Genomic DNA, 16,991 nt, shown 5'->3' on the forward strand with positions numbered 1-16,991 from the left:
TACTATGCGCCAGGCATTGTGTATTGAATATACACAATGTCATGTACAAATGAATAAACCAAAGATAATGAGTGGACAGCCCTGGGAATCTAGCATAATGGAGGGGCCAGGCTAGGCACAGACCCGGCTTCCCTGGAGGTCCTGGTGTTCTGCCCTCTGCTGGTCATTCTAGGCAAGGACAACATCCTGCAGACGCTACCTTCCCGACAATGCTGTCCCTGGGGGCCCTTCCATGAAATAAACCCATGGTAGGGGCTCCTCAGACTGCTGGCAAGGAGGAGGGAGAGGTTCTCCCCTCAGCTACTGGGGATGGAAAAGGGAGGAAAGGTGGAGGGGGGTGTCAGAGAGAGAAGTCTCAGAGAAGCTGAGCTAGGAGGGGAAGGAAGAGGGGATGGTGGTGGGTTCAGAACCATTAGTGAGTAGTTGTGAAATCACTTTAGTAGTTGTGACCAGATTTATTTTTTTTTAGTATTTATTTCTTTCTTTATTATTTATTTATATTTATTTTGGCTGTGCCAGGCCTTAGTTGCAGCACACGGGATCTTCGTCGCAGCTCATGGGATCTTTAGTTGTGGCAGGCAGCATCTTTAGTTGCGGTGCGCAAACTCTTAGTTGCAGCATGCATGCAGGATCTAGTTCCCGAACAGGGGTCAAACCTGGGCCCCGTGCATTGGGAGCGTGGAGTCTTACCCACTGGACCACCAGGAAAGTCCCGAGACCAGCTTTAAAAAAATAAAAACATAGAAAATATCAGAGTGCAATTTACATAGAATAAAGGTGACTATTGTTTCCCAAACTTTTATTTCAGTTTTGTGTATGTGTGAACTGGTTTGTGATGTAAAACGATATCTTACTGAGGATCTTCATACAAACAAACAAGCAAAACATGGTGAAAGCCACTGGAGACATGATGAGAAAGGTCCTGGGGAGTAAGTCCTCAGTGGGCGTGAGGATTCCCAGCAGAATCAAAGCTAAGAGAAAACCATAATTCAAAAAGACACATGCACCCCAATGTTCATTGCAGCACTATTTACAATAGCCAGGTCATGGAAGCAACCTAAATGCCCATCAACAGACAAATGGATAAAGAAGATGTGGTACATATATACAATGGAATATTACTCAGCCATAAAAAGGAACAAAATTGGGTCATTTGTAGAGACGTGGATGGATCTAGAGACTGTCATACAGAGTGAAGTAAGTCAGGAAGAGAAAAACAAATATCGTCTATTAACGCATATATGTGGAACCTAGAAAAATGGTACAGATGAACCGGTTTGCAGGGCAGAAATTGAGACACAGATGTAGAGAACAAACGTATGGACACCAAGGGGGGAAAGTGGCAGGGGGGTGGGGATGGTGGTGTGATGAATTGGGAGATTGGGATTGACATGTATACACTGATGTATATAAAATTGATGACTAATAAGGTCCTGCTGTATAAAAAATATATAAAATAAAATTCAGAAATTCAAAAAAAAAATCAAAGCTCAGGGCAGAAGGCAGGGCAACTTTTGTGGAACACAACCTCTATCTCAGTGCAGAAATCTTCCTACACCCCATGTGACAAAGACCTTTGAGCTCCCTGACTCCAGACTTCCAGGCACCAGAAGCTCAAAATTTCTCAAGCCTGTTCCATTGATGGACAGCTCAGACTGTTAGAAAGTTCTTCCCATTTGCCCCTCTAACTTCCACCCACGAGTCCTCGTTCTCTGCCTCTGTTGCAACCAAGACTAGGAACAACTAAGCAAATAAATTGACAACTAACAAGTGCTCTATAAGTTTTATTTTCCTTCCCATATAAGCATTTGTTTTTTTCTCAAGAATCTGACTTTCCACAGTGTTTATTATTCTGGTTATCTTTCTAGCAGTTAACATTATTGAGCCTATCATGGATGGGACACAGAGAAAAGGACTTTTTGCTTACTATTTTATTAAGTCTTAGAGCACTGCCATGCAAAAGGCACCGTTATTGTCATTTTACAGATGAGGCGCAAAATTTTTTCCAGCTTTAGTGAGATGTAATTGACATATAACATTGTATAAGTTTTAGGTGTACAACATAATGATTTGCTATACACGTATACATTGCCAAATGATTACCACAGTAAGTTTAGTTAACACATCCATCACCTCACATAGTTACAATTTCAGAACACTTAAATTGCTTACCCAAATGCACCCACCCAGTTAGTGGCAGGATGAAATTTATCAGTGTCTTTGTGGGATCCCTAGAATTGAACCTGATCCTCTGAATGTGGTTCGGCTGGCTCAGAATGGAGGATCTTTATCCTGACTCCCTCTCTGTGGACAACTTTTGATCTCGGATTTCTCATCTGTGACCATGGCAGAAACATGTCTCTAGGCAGGTACTTTTTGACTTTTGTTTTTGTTTTCTTTTGTGTTTTTTTTTTTTTTCTTTTTTTGCTGTACGCGGGCCTCTCACTGCTGTGGCCTCTCCCGTCGCGGAGCACAGGCTCCGGACGCGCAGGCTCAGCGGCCATGGCTCACGGGCCCAGCCACTCCGCGGCATGTGGGATCTTCCCGGACCGGGGCACGAACCCGTGTCCCCTGCATCGGCAGGCGGACTCTCAACCACTGCGCCACCAGGGAAGCCCCCTGTTTTGTTTTTTAACTTATTGAAGTATAGTTGTTTACAATGTTGTGTTAAGTTCTGCTGTATAGCAAAGCGATTCAGTTACACACACACACACACACACACACACACACATATATACATTCTTTTTCGTATTCTTTTCCATTATGGTTTATCACAGAATATTAAATATAGTTCCCTGGGCTATACAGTAGGACCTTGTTGTTTATCACTTTTTGACTTTTTAAATTGACATTCAGAATAGTGCATACAACATAATGCGCACTTTAACAAAATTTTGTAAAGTGAACAATCAATGTAACCTCCACTCAAGGACAAGAAATACAATAGTACCAGTACCCCTGGAAGACTGTTGCTGGCCCCTTTCCAATCATGGCCCTCTCTCTTCCCCAAAGTATTCCATATCCTCACTTATATGTGAATTACTCCTTTGCTTTGCTGGATAATTTTACCATCTAAGTTTGCAGCTCTAGACAATATACAGTAGTTAGTTTTGCCTGTTTAGAAATTTTTTTTTAATTAATTAATTAATTTATTTTATTTTTGGCTGCTTTGGGTCTTCATTGCTAAGTGCAGGCTTTCTCTAGTTGCAGCGGGGGCGGAGGGGGGGCTACTCTTTGTTGCAGTGCGCGGGCTTCTCATTGTGGTGGCTTCCCTTGTTGCAGAGAACGGGCTGTAGGTGCGCGGGCTTCAGCAGTTGTGGCTCACGGGCTCTAGAGCGCAGGCTCAGTAGTTGTGGCTCTCTGCGGCACGTGGGATGTGGGATCTTCCTGGACCAGTGCTCAAAACTGTGACCCCTGCATTGGCAGGCAGATTCTTAACCACTGCGCCACCAGGGAAGTCCCAAGAAACTTTATACAAATGGAATAATTTATCATTTATCCTTTTGTATCTACCTTCTTCTGTTCAATACTTAAAAAAAAAATTCACCCATTTCGTTGCATGTAGTTGTCCATTTGTTTTGTTGCTGTGTAATATTCCATCGTGTGGCCTTACTGCAAATTATTTATCCATTCTACTGTAGGTGGACATTTGAGTTCCAATTTTTGGCTATTATGTTGCCCAAAACTCTTACACATGTCTCTAAGTGCACAAAAGCACACATTTCTGTGGGTATATGTACAAGAGTGAAATTGCTAGATCATAGGGTATGATATCTTCAACTTTAGTAGATCTCAAACTGCTTTCCACCAATTTACGCTCCTTTGAGAATTCACATTATTCCATATTCTCAATAACATTCAGCATTGTCATTCTGGTGAGTGGTATCTCAATGGCATCTCATTGAGCTTTTAATTTGCATTTTCCTGATGACTGATGTGTTGCATCTTTTCGTGTGTACCGGTTATTCTGGATTTCCTTTTTTTTTATGAAGTACCAGTCCAAGTCTTTTGTTATTTTCCATTAGGTTGTTTGTCTTTTTTCTTACTGAATTTTAGGAGCTTTTAATATACTCTGGATACAAGTTGTCAGTTATGCATTACAAATATCTTTTCCTATTCTATGGCTTACTTTTCATTTCCTTTTTGGGGTCTTCTGATAAGAAAAACATAGAATATCATATTAATATGGTGACATATATCAAACTTTCAGAACCTTTTGTGTCTTGCTTAAGAAGACTTTCCCTGCCCTGAGGTCATGAAGATATTCTATGTTGTCTTCCAAAGTTTTATTGCTCTTTTTTTTCTTTTTTTCACATAAAGGTCTATAATTCACATGCAATGTATTGCTGTGTTAGTGAAAACTGGGAGGAATTTGATTTCATATTTTTCCATATGGACACTCGATTGTCCCAGAATAATTTATTGAAAAAAAGGTCCTTTTCCCCACTGTTCTGTTGTGCTATATTTGTCATAAATCACTGGTCCAAGTATGTGTGCGGCTCTATCTGGGCTCTCCATTCTGTTCCATTGGTATGTTTGTCTTTCTTTTCACCAGTACCACACTGTCTTAATTCCTACAGTTAATAGTTGATAATAAGCTTTAATATCTGTTAGTGCAAGTCCTCCCACGTCTCATGTTTAGGTATTTTTGAAGCTGGGATCGCTCATACACACAAATTCATTCAAATGTTTAAGGAGTGTGTGGGGTGGAGTGGGGAGGAAGGGTGCTCAGGAGAGAGTTGGGGAGAGCAGAGCGAGGGTTCTGTTTCCACGGCATCCTCCCAAGGCGCGGGGCCGTATAACCACAGTGCCAGTCACCCTGTAGGGGGATCACAAATGCGTGAGCGGGCTCCCTCGTCACTTGTCCCCGAGAGACAGACAGCTCTCAAAACCCAGATACCAATCCAAAGAAGACAATACTCCGTGTACGTCTCTTCCCCGCTACCCCAGAGGTAGAACCTTTCCTGCAAATCACGTGCGCTTGGTCAGCACCCAAATCAGCGACCCTGGACAAATTCGCCAAAAGAGATTCGCTCAGCCCTGCGGGTGAACCCCATAGAGATTCCCATCGTCTGCTCGGGAGAAATAGCCCATCGATACGGCGAGAAACCGTCGCCAGAGATACCCTGACCTGCTGAAACGGATTGAAGAGTGGATTCCTTGACTAAGGGATTTTTTTTTCCCAACTGAAAGACAACCTCGCAGTCTACTGCCCGAGTACCGGACAACCCAGACAGACACACTTCAGTATCTGGCCGACTTCCGGGCGGACGGACCCCCAAACACACGCCCTCCTCCGCAGTCGGCTATTCCCTCCCGCTCCCCTCGGCTCCCTATGGCTATTTCGTTCGCTGTTTCCAGAGCAGAAGTGTTTGGCCCTTCTGCATGTTAGCCAATGGGGAGAAGCATTCCCGGCAGCTTGCGGGGCGGGGGTGGGGGTGGCGGTGGCGGTGGCGTTTCCTAGACCAGAAGGCTGCCACTGTTCCCCGCCCGAAGCGGAATCCTCGGGATCCCTCGGGCACCTTCGGCCGTCCCCGGCAAGCTAAAGTCACGCTCCAGCTCCCACAGACACTTACTTTTCCGCCCCGAGTCTCGCGCATGCGCACCGCGACCTTCAAGCAGGCTCTGAAATGAAAGCATCTTGAGAAAGAGGGAGGGACCCTAAATCGCGGTCAGGTAGGTCACGGGGGGGCGCCGGCACAGCCTGAGATGGCCACTGCCGCCAGGGGCCTCCAAAATAGGAATTGTAGAACCAAAAGGTTTTGGAGAGGTCCCACCGAGATTTGAACTCGGATCGCTGGATTCAAAGTCCAGAGTGCTAACCATTACACCATGGGACCCGCTCGCTACTTTTGGCGGCCGGGAGCCTCCTCAAGTCACATAGCGGGCGCGCCGGGCTGCCTTTCGAAAACGGCAGTGGATGCCGGGTTTACCGGCTCTGGGTCCTGGGCTCTGGTCCCCAAGCCGAACTGGCGGGCAGGAGCGGAGCAACGAGGGCTTCAGCGTCCCCGGCGTCCTATACCATCCCGGTCCCAGGGTGTCATTTCTTGCTGCCTCTCTCCCTGCTCTCCTCCAGGGGTCCTCACCGGGTTTGAGGAAGCCCGGGGGGTGGGGTGGGGGGGGCGGCAGGCTGGCGGGGTCGGCCTTAGCGGGGCTAGGCCCGCGATGTTGGACCGGAGAAGGCCGACTCCGACCCATAGACCCCTAGCAGGAGGCTCGGCGCTCGCATCCTGGGCTTCGTATTGTTTATTTATTTACTTACACAGCGACTACCCCGGGGAGGTTATTTTTGGCCGAGCGGGGAGGGAAGCTGACTGGCACGTCGAGGGACAGCCGTTCAAGGCCCAGGTGCCCCAAGCGCGAATCGCCGCTAGGAAGTGCGCCCCACCTGATTCCTTGGCGTTACACGTAGCTAGAGCCACCGAGAAATCTGCACAGAAAGTTCCGCTTCCATCTCCCTCTCCTACTTTAAACGCTACTTGGGGGCATGGTTCCTTTTAACGTGTAGATTAGAATCAGATCAGTGAAAGAGACAATCCCTTTTGGACTTTCTCATAAGTTTTAGTGAAGGTGTAAAAGGATAATGTTTCTTCAGGTCAATCTGGCGACAGATAAAATTTTATATGCCATTTGCTCAACAATTGCACTTTTGGAAATTTATCCTAACGGGCTACTAGGACGAGTGCCAGTTAGTCAAGGATGTTCTCAGCTGTGTGGTTTTTAATAGTAAAGAATAAAAATAAATGTCCATTGAGTGAAACTTGATTAAATAAATACTGACAATATCTATACAATAAATACTGTGCAGGAATTTAGGGGGGAATTTATTGCATTGGCATGAAAAGATATACTGTCCTAAAGAAACAAAAACAAAAATCTACTTGCCGAATAGTGTGTATAATAAAATCCAACTTATACACAAACAGAAAAGCTGAATGAATACACATGTAATGAATATTTGCCATTTATTTGCCCTCGGCCATCTGATTGACTCCGTTTCTTGAGAGACTCGACATTGCATGGGACTGGGTGACAGCAGAGCTGTGCCCCAAGGTAGACACGCTCACTCTCCAGGCTTCTGGCAGCCAGAGTGAAAATGTGTGTCCTTAACTTGGCCAATTGGATTTAGAATCCAGAAGCAGGAACGTTTTAGAACTTAGTTGGCTGCCGGTGGTGGCTGTGCCAATCCAGAGCCTCAGGGGCAGTGATGGCAGCCGTGCCATGTCCACTGGCAGCAGAAGTGGCATCCTAACTAGACTGTCCAGGATCCTGACCTTGGCTGAGTTCCTGGTTGCCTAGTTCCCCTTCATTCTTGCCCATCTTTCTGAGTTTGCTTTCCCTCTGGTGCTGTGAACTCTATAACGTCCTCCTAATAAGTTCCTTTTCTATGTAAGGTACCCAGAGTCCGTTTCTGTTGCATATAGTCAAGAACCTGCTTAGCCCAAATCCGAAAAGATCTGTTGATGACATTTATCTCCTGGGAGTAAACTTATGAAGTCCTGTTTTTTTGTATTGCTTGAAAAAATCGTTTATAATTCTTGTATATTGTCCGAAGAAACATTAATGATTTTCCATTTTGAAGAATGAACCAAATTCCCCTTCAGCTCCTATGAGATAAGGGTGTCCCTCTCTTAAGGCTGGAGTGACTTAATATCAAATTGACTTAACATCAAATACCTTTAGCAGCTCTGGACCTCAGCTTTCCCATCTATTTCCTTCTTACAAGGGTTCTGTACTGGCTAGAGGGTATTGAAATTAAGTTTTCAAAAGCTACTGTAGAAAGCTACTAAAGGGTGATGATTGTATCCTTTGAAAGTGTATGACAGTTTCTCTGTCCGGTGTGAGGAGAAGGAATGACTGCCCTCCTATTCCCACTCTCCCTACTCCACTCCCTAGTTCTTTGCAGTTCCCTCCACTTTCTTTCTCAGCTTGAAAAAAATCTTACCAGCCCAAATGAAATCCTCCACTTGCTCATTCCTCAAGGAACGTAAAAGGATCATCTCCCTTACTGCTTTTGTCATGACTCACTGGAATTATAAGAAATTGTGTTCTGCGGCTCAGTCTCTCCCATCTTCCCTCTCTTCCCCTTGGTTGGGCTGTGAATTCCTTGGGACTTGCTTATCTTTATGTGTGGCTAGTGCCTTAACAGACACGTCCCCTGAACCCCCTTAGAGGGCACAGGAGAACTTAGGAGGAAGAAACAACATTCTAATTTTGTGTTCAGAGACCCTTTATAGCATCATATTCTATATATATATATTTAATGATAACAGAGAAAACGGAGACAATATGTAATCTCCCTGCCCCAGTGTGACTAGGTTCTTTTAATATAAATCCACTGCACGTGACATCCCAAAGATGGCATCCCATGACATCTTTGAGAACAGACTCTCCAGCTTCCACACAAGGCGGCTCCTGAAGCTGGGGGAGTCCAGGGCTCTGCTGGAGGTGGGTTTATTGTGGCTTCAGCTGTGGCATCCCAGCTGAGGGCTGAACTGGGGCAGAGTGTACCCCAGAAAGTACAATGAGGCTAAGGGTTAAGAAAAGAGGGCTGAAATCCAGGATTAGGGGCTTTAAAGATATTTTCCCAAGTTTCTTATGAGCCTGTAAATATAGAGACAATGGAGTAGGGACAATAATGCTTTGAGGAGTCAACATGGAAAGTATTCATATTCACTCTCAAGGCTGTGTTCAGACAGTTTCCTGTATCCATGCTAGGCTGCTCACAGCTGGGATAGAATGGGCCTTGCTCTGTGTCCTCGCCATTCAGGATAAGTGAGATCTGCCACAGGTCCCCACTTTGCCTTGGGAGCCCTGGTTTTGCCAGACAAGCCACCACTTTGTGCAGGGTGACAGCTGGCACCTACCCAAGCCCTCCGGTCCAGGCCCCCGCTCTGGGCCTGGCATTCCCCAGGCTCTGATGGGGAAATCTGACCGCTTAGTTGTTTTGTTTTTTTAATTGAAGTATAGTTGATTTACAATGTTGTGTTAGTTTCAGGTGTACAGCAAAGTGATCAGTTATATATAATATATACATATATATATTCTTTTTCAGATTCTTTTCCCTTATAGGTTATTACAAGATATTGAATATAGTTCCCTGTGCTATACAGTAGGTCCTTGTTGTTTACCTGTTTTATCCATAGTAGTGTATATCTGTTAATCCCAAACTCCTAATGTATCCCTCCCAGGCCACTTACTTTTTTTGAACAACAGAAAAAAGCAGCATCCACCTTTTATCCTTTTCTTGCGTGTTTTTACTTTCTCTTTTTAAAATAACTATCTTGGGACTTCCCTGGTGGCACAGTGGTTAAGAATCTGCTTGCCAATGCAGGGGAAACAGGCTTGATCCCTGGTCCAGGAAGATCACATGTGCCGCGGAGCAATCAAGCCAGTGTGCCACAACTACAGAGCCTGTGCTTTAGAGCCCATGAGCCACAACTACTGAGCCCGCAAGCCACAACTACTGAGCCCATGAGATACAACTACTGAGCTCACGTGCCACAACTACTGGAGCCCGTGCTCCGCAACAAGAGAAGCCACTGCAATGAAGATGGAAGGCAGCCAAAAATAAATTAATTAATTAAAAAATAATAATAATTATCTTTTCAGATTGCAAAGGTAAAATATTTATGGAAAATATAGAAAATACAGTAAAGTAGAAGGAAGATTTTTAAATAACTACAATTCCAACAAGCACTTTTACATTTGATATTTCATTTCCTTTTTTAAAATGCATTTTTACAGTCTCACTGTATATATAATTTTATGTTCTGCTTTTGCACTTAACATAATTAAAATGTTAAAAAATATTTAAATGGATAATACATGAGCATAATACAAAATTCAAAAGGTATAAAAGGAAAACACAGATAAATAAAACTTCCTGACTATAATTTTTTTTTGTTCTCCGAGGCAACTTCTGATATGGTCCTTCTAGAGATATTTCATTCTTACACAGATATACATGCATATGCATAATCCTTTTCTAGAAAAAGAAATCAAAACATTGTTCTGCATCTGGTTTTATTTACTTAGCACCATATCTTGAGCATTGTTCCATAACAGTACATATGAAATATACCTCACTTTTTTAAAGGCATTTTATTTTGAGGTATTATTTACATTAAGGAAAATGCACAAATCTTAACGGAATCAATTATTTTTTACAAATGTATACACTTGTGTGATCATCACCTAGATCAAGATATAGGGCATTTCCATCACTCCAGAAAGTTCCCTGGTGCCTTTTTCCAGTTTTTACTGAAATCACTACTCTGGTTTCTATCACCAGAAACTAGTTTTGCCTATTATTATAGTATACGTATACTGTTTTGCAGTATCTATCGTGTGTGGCTTCTTTTGCTAAACATGTTTTCGAGATTCATTCATGTCACTTTATGTATCAGCAGTATGTTTTTCATTGCTGAGAAGTACTCCACTGTATGAATATACCACAATTCGTTGGTCCATTCTTCAGTTGATGGACATTTGGGTTGTTTCCAATTTGGGCCTAATATGAGTAAAGCTACTATGACCATTCCTTTACAAACCTTTTTCGGTCTTGGGTATATAACTAGGAATGGAATTGCTGGGTCGTAGGGTAAGTGTACATTTAAGTTTATTAGGAACAGCCAAACAGCTTTCCAAAGTGCTTGTACCATTTTACACTCCCACCAGCAGTGTATGAGGGAGTTCCAGTTGCTTCACATCTTAGCTAACAAGTGGTATTATTAGTCGCTTAAATGTAGCCATTCTAGGAGGTGTATGATCATCTTTCCTTTTGCTTTTAAGTTGCACTTCCCTAATGGTTAATGATGTTGAACGTATTTTTTTACATGCTCACTAGCCATTTGAATATCTTCTTTTCTAAGTGCTTCAAGTATTTTGCCCATTTAGAAAAAAAAAACCTGTCTTTATCTTATTGATTTATAAGAATTATATATTTATACATACTTATATATATATATAGATCCATTATGGATATATATATGGTAATTATATATATGGACCCTTTATCAAATATTTGTACTGCAGATATTTTCTTCCAGTCTGTGGCTTGTCTTTTCACTTTCTTTCTTTTTTTTTAATTTTGCTAATTTAAAAAAGTATATTTATTTATTTGGTTGTACTGGGTCTTAGTTGTGGTAGGCAGGCTCCTTCGTTGCGGCATACATACGGGATCTAGTTCCCCGACTAGGGATCAAACCCGGGACCCCTACCTTGGGAGTGCAGAGTCTTAACCACTGTACCACCAGGGAAGTTTCTTCACTTTCTTGATAGTGTCTTTTGGTTAGCAGGTTTTAATTTCAATCAAGTCAAATTTATCTTTTTTTTTTCCTTTTATGATTAATGCCTCTATGTTCTTGCATGCAGAGATCTGGGATATTTCCAAGCACACAGAATAGAAGAGGGGCTTGTGCAGTTAATACAGATTACTCAATTATACAATGAAAACTTTGATAATCTCTTGGTAAAATTTCAAGAGGGATGTAGGCTTTATTTATTTTTTTTTCTGTTTTATTTATTTATTTTTTTAATTTTTAAGTTTTATTTATTTATACAGCAGGTTCTTATGGGATGTAGGTTTTACATGGGAGAGTTGTCTGAAACTGGAGCAGGGCGGCTGAAGGGCAGAAAGGTAGCTGGAGGACCCAGGCGAAGGATTAAGAAAAAGAGCTGTATATAGACATGAATACTGTGAAGGTCATTAGATGTAGGTTTGAGCAGAAGAAATGGGGTAGAGAGCAGAGACTTCCTGGGAAGCTGGTGATCCTGATGTTGTTACTGGTGTCTGAAACACAAACTATGGGCCTACCAAGACTGTAGAATATCAAGAATGGGAAATGGGAGGAAAGAATCAGGATATTGGCATGTGTTAGTCTTCATGTTGGTCCTATGAGAGATAAGCTTTAGGCTGAGGCAGCCTGTTTTTTATTTTTGTGGTACGCAGGCCTCTCACTGTTGTGGTTTCTCCCGTTGCGGAGCACAGCCTCCGGACGCGCAAGCTCAGCGGCCATGGCTCACAGGCCCAGCTGCTCCGCAGCATGTGGGATCTTCCCAGCCCGGGGCACGAACCCGTGTTCCCTACATCTGCAGGCAGACTCTCAACCACTGCGCCACCAGGGAAGCCCAAGGCAGCCTGTTTTAAAGCAGGTGTAGTATGGTTTTGCTGAGAGTATCTTGCAATCCAAGTTTACTGGATGTCCTATAACTTGGAGCCTTGTAGGCCTAGAAAAGCTAAAATCTCCAACCCAAGAGAAAGCACCGGCAGAGACAGAAGACTTCGCAGGAGACCAATTTGAGTAAAAGACCAGCCTACTACACTGCAATGCTTTAAACATTTTCTGCCCATTAAGAGGAAAAACCTGGGGGCAAAGAGCAAATTATAGATGGTCTTTCTGTACCTTAGATGACTGTTTTGAAGAGCATTAAGGCAGAGGCCAGGTGCAGAGACCTGTGGGCTTGGAATCCCTCATACATATTCCTGTCGGTCATAGGACACCTGTGCTCTGCCCCACCTCTGGGCTGCAACCTATATATGATAGTTTAAGACAGTTTGGGTCAAGTTTCTGGTACTTGCAGACAAATGCATTCTCATAGATACACTTGGTAGCGGCTTGTATATGTTGTTGGTCTATCAACAATCAAAAAACAGCTGGGGAGGTACCTTCCTGAGTCAGGGAGAGACAGTATCCAGAATGAGGCGGACCCCAGTCCCATTTCCACTTCAGCCACAGGAAGTGGACACGCCCATGCACGCAAAAAAAGGCCACTAGCCCAGTAGCCAATAGGATCCCTCCTTTCTGAAAGTCTTAGGAATTTTCCTTTCCTGAGCAGGAGGGTGGGAATTAGTAGAGGGGAAACAGAGAGAGTGGACTTGAGCTCCCCCTGGAGGCCCACACGATTATTTGCACCAAGTTGTCCAGGAATTAGGAGTTGACCCGCAAGTATCAGAGAGGCCCTTCGCTGTCCTGGAAGGATACCTTTGTCATTGGTTTAGTCCAGGCTGCTCAGTTGTGTCTGAAATTGAAGGCTGGAGGGAGGCCTGTACGGCGGTTATTTTCTGTGATCTGATTTTTACTTCCAAACCACCCAAAGAGAAAACCTTTTATTTATGCCTTTCTGTTTTGAAAACACACAGAATGGTTGTATTATTTAGGACACTTTGCTTATAAGTCACAGGAGCCAACTCAAATTCGATTAAGCAAAAAAGGAGAATTATAAGGGTATAGTGTTTCACAAAACCCCAGGGAAGGAGTATAGCCAGACCTCAGGAAAGAACCAGAAGGCCGCCAGGAGTCTCTCATTTCAGCTCCTTTTTGTGCTCATGTCGAATTCTTTTCTCACTGCACACTGGCTGTCTCAGCTCCCCGGTCTGCACAGTAAGGGGCTGCCCCGCTACTCCGGAGTGTGACGCCTGCCATCCAGCCACCCATAAAGCCCCACTGGGTATTCTCAGGCCCAATTCAAATTCCAAGAAAGACAATCTGCTTGGCTATTGGTACAGCTTCTCTTAATCCAATATATTTTGACTAGGGAATGGAGGCACACACTCTCTGGGTAGTTGATCTATTCCTGGAGAAGAATTCTTGGAGAACTGGCTCACAGTTTAGGCGAACACCCTCCACTTTAAGAACTCCTCCCTGCTGGAGTAGAAGGTTCCAGTTCTTGGGACAGGGAAGAGGATCTTCCTGGAACCTACGGATGGTAACCACAGCACATCACAACAGTCCCTGCTGGGGGATGTTTTAGGATGCTACAGTTGCCATGAAAACACACACCTTTATCTCCCTGTCTCAAGAATGCAAGAAATTCACCAGGAAGGCAGACTTTTTTTTTTGGAACCAGGCATGGGACAAATTAAATGTTTGTCTAAATATTTAATTTACATTTTAGCTATGTTTATATATTTAAATATTTAAAAGCTATAAAAACTGAAGCTAGCAAATTGTTAAAATAAATGTTCTATCCTCTTACCTTGACAAATATACCTTTAAAAAGGAAAAATCCAAATTATTGTAAAGCTGTGATTTTTGTAGTTATTTTATTATCCCCCCTTTTTAAAAAAAAAAATTTTTTTTGGCCGTGCCCTGTGGCATGTAGTATCTTAGTGCCCCAGCCAGGGATTGAACCTGGGCCCCCTTCACTGGGAGCGTGGAGTCTTAACCCCTGGACCACCAGGGAAGTCCCTTTTGTAGTTACTTTAATTTTAAAAAACTTAAGCCATTAAGTGTTTTTATAAAAATAATTAGTTTTTGCATTCAATAACCACTTAATTCCCAGCGTAAAGAATTGGTATTGGGACTTCCCTGGTGGCACAGTGGTTAAAAATCCACCTGCCAATGCAAGGGACATGGGTTCGTGCCCTGGTCCGGGAAGATCCCACATGCTGCGGAGCAACTAAGCCTGTGCGCCACAACTACTGAGACTGCGCTCTCACCCTGCGCACCTAGAGCCTGTGCTCCACAAGAGAAACCACCGCAATGAGAAGCGCGCGTACCGCAATGAAGAGCAGCCCCCGCCCCCCACCCCCACCGCAACTAGAGAAAGCCCACGCACAGCAACTAAGACCCAATGCAGCCAAAAATAAATAAATAAATAAAAAAGAATTGGTATCACACTTCAAGCATGATACATCTAGAACTGCATGTATAAAAATTAGCGTAATAAAAATTGCTTCTATTTTATTTTTTAAAACTATCCAATTTAGAATGTTTATTTTTGGCATGAGGCATTGAGGACTCTTTTACATTAAAAATTAAGGTAAGATCTTACTCCAATAAAGATCTATTAAAAAAAAACCAAAACAAAAGAAAATGTCTCATAGTATCTTGTTCAAAGATCTTTGCTTACTATTTTTAAATGTTCTTAAGCCACACGTGCAATTGTTGTGAACAGCACACTAATTTTCTAGTACTTTTGGAACCATGAATTGAAAGGCAAGAAAATAGACACTAGGTAGTGGGCAAGACTCTATTGCTATTTATGTTATCTGAGAGGAAGAATTTGACAAATTTAAAAATGTGTCTTTTTCTTTTACCTAAGCACTTTGCTGCTCAAATATTACCAGCATTCCAAAGCACTGTCCACAGACTTGCAGGGCATTTACACACAGTCGCCTTCTGTTTTGAGAACGTAGGGCAAAAAGAATGGAGAGGGCTTCCCTGGTGGCGCAGTGGTTCAGAATCCACCTGCCAACTCGGGGTACATGGGTTCGAGCCCTGGCACGGGAAGATCCCACATGCTACGGAGCAACTAGCCCGTGCACCACAACTACTGAAGCCCACGTGCCACAGCTACTGAAGCCCACATGCCACAACTACTGAAGCGCACACGCCTAGAGCCCGTGCTCCGCAACAAGAGAAGCCACTGCAATTAGAAGCCCATGCACTGAAATGAGGAGTAGCCCCCGCTCGCCGCAACTAGAGAAAGCCCGTGTGCAGCAACAAACACCCAATGCAGCCAAAGATAAATTAAAATAAATAAATTTATTTTCTTAAAAAAAGGAACAGAGACACATTTCTCTAGAGCCTGAACAGTGTTTAGTCCCAAGAGGGGATATTTAGGGAAACAGGTTATGCTGTCCCGGCGCTAAGCACTAGATCCTGTGTGACAGAGATGCCCAAATGTTCATCAGTAAATACATGTGTTTGTTCTTTTCCTCCAGTTTTACTGAGATATAATTGACTGACAGCACTGTATAGTTTAAGTAGAGCATAATGATTTGACTTAGCATACATCATGAAATGATTATCACCATAAGTTTAGTGAAAATCTATCATCTCACATAGGTACAAAATTAAAGAAATAGAAAAATAATATTTTTTTCTGCGATGAGAACTCTTAGGATTTACTCTCTTAACCACTTTCATATATTACACACGGCAGTGTTCGTTATATTTATCATGTTGTACATTATGTCCCTAGTACTTATTTATCTTATAACTGGACGTCTGTACCTTCTGACCACCTTCATCCAACTTTGCCTTCCCCCACCCCCTGCCTCTGGTAACCACAAATCTGATCTCTTCTGTGAGTTTGTTTGTTTTATTTATTTGGTTGCGCTGGGTCTTAGCTGAGGCAGGTGGGCTCCTTAGTTGCGGCTCACTGGCTCCTTAGTTGTGTCATGTGAACTCTTAGTTGCAGCATGCATGTGGGATCTAGTTCCCTGACCAGGAACCGAACCTGGGCCCCCTGCATTGGGAGCGTGGAGTCTTAACCACTGTGCCACCAAGGAAGTCCCTGTTTGTTTTTAACATCTTTATTAGAGTATAATTGCTTTACAATGGTGTGTTAGTTTCTGCTTTATAACAAAGTGAATCAGTTATACATATACATGTGTCCCCATATCTCTTCCCTCTTGCATCTCCCTCCCTCCCACCCTCCCTATCCCAGCCCTGTTTGTTTCTTGTTTTTTTTTTTTTTTTTGCGGTACGCGGGCCTCTCACTGTTGTGGCCTCTCCCGTTGCGGAACACAGGCTCCGGACGTGCAGGCTCAGCGGCCATGGCTCACGGGCCCAGCCACTCTGCGGCATGTGGGATCTTCCCGGACCGGGGCACCAACCCACGTCCCTTGCATCGGCAGGTGGACTCTCAACCACTGCACCACCAGGGAAGCCCTGTTTGTTTGTTTTTGAAGTAAATACATGTGTCTGTGATATGCAGCATTCTCTAAAGCACAGGATCCAGGTAGGGGCTCGTCTTGCCTGGGTCTAAGGACAGTACTGAATGGAGCAATCCAACATTGTCCCCCTATATAGCTATGGTGTTGTACATAAAATACATACTATTGCACTAAATGATCATGCATGCTAAAGTTATAAAAACTTTATAACTATGTTTATGACATACACAATGGAATGAGGTATGTACTTTACTCCTGTTTGGGAGAATAAACAATGATCGCCAGTCTGTATTTGTATCTGAGAAACGCTAAATTGAAGTTAAGCCAATTTCTTTACAGCAGGACTTCTCAGAACCTTGAATAT

General features: G+C 43.3%; 2 long non-coding RNA genes and 1 other non-coding gene across 3 annotated transcripts; 1 reads left to right on the top strand and 2 right to left on the bottom strand.

Moving 5' to 3' along the window:
• Positions 1-1,073: 1,073 nt before the first annotated feature.
• Positions 1,074-6,393, bottom strand: LOC141277379 (uncharacterized). The gene is made up of 3 exons (XR_012328697.1): positions 6,263-6,393; positions 5,577-5,625; positions 1,074-4,819 (listed from the first exon to the last, which is right to left on the bottom strand). It is a non-coding gene; the product is annotated as an uncharacterized lncRNA (long non-coding RNA).
• LOC141277378 (uncharacterized) lies at positions 5,542-16,914 on the top strand. Its single transcript, XR_012328696.1, has 2 exons — positions 5,542-5,676; positions 16,482-16,914. It is a non-coding gene; the product is annotated as an uncharacterized lncRNA (long non-coding RNA).
• TRNAQ-UUG (transfer RNA glutamine (anticodon UUG)) lies at positions 5,769-5,840 on the bottom strand. Its single transcript has one exon. It is a non-coding gene; the product is annotated as a tRNA-Gln (tRNA).
• Positions 16,915-16,991: the final 77 nt, after the last annotated feature.

The sequence above is a fragment of the Tursiops truncatus genome, chromosome 20, assembly GCF_011762595.2.
Source record: "Tursiops truncatus isolate mTurTru1 chromosome 20, mTurTru1.mat.Y, whole genome shotgun sequence".
NCBI lineage: Eukaryota > Metazoa > Chordata > Mammalia > Artiodactyla > Delphinidae > Tursiops > Tursiops truncatus.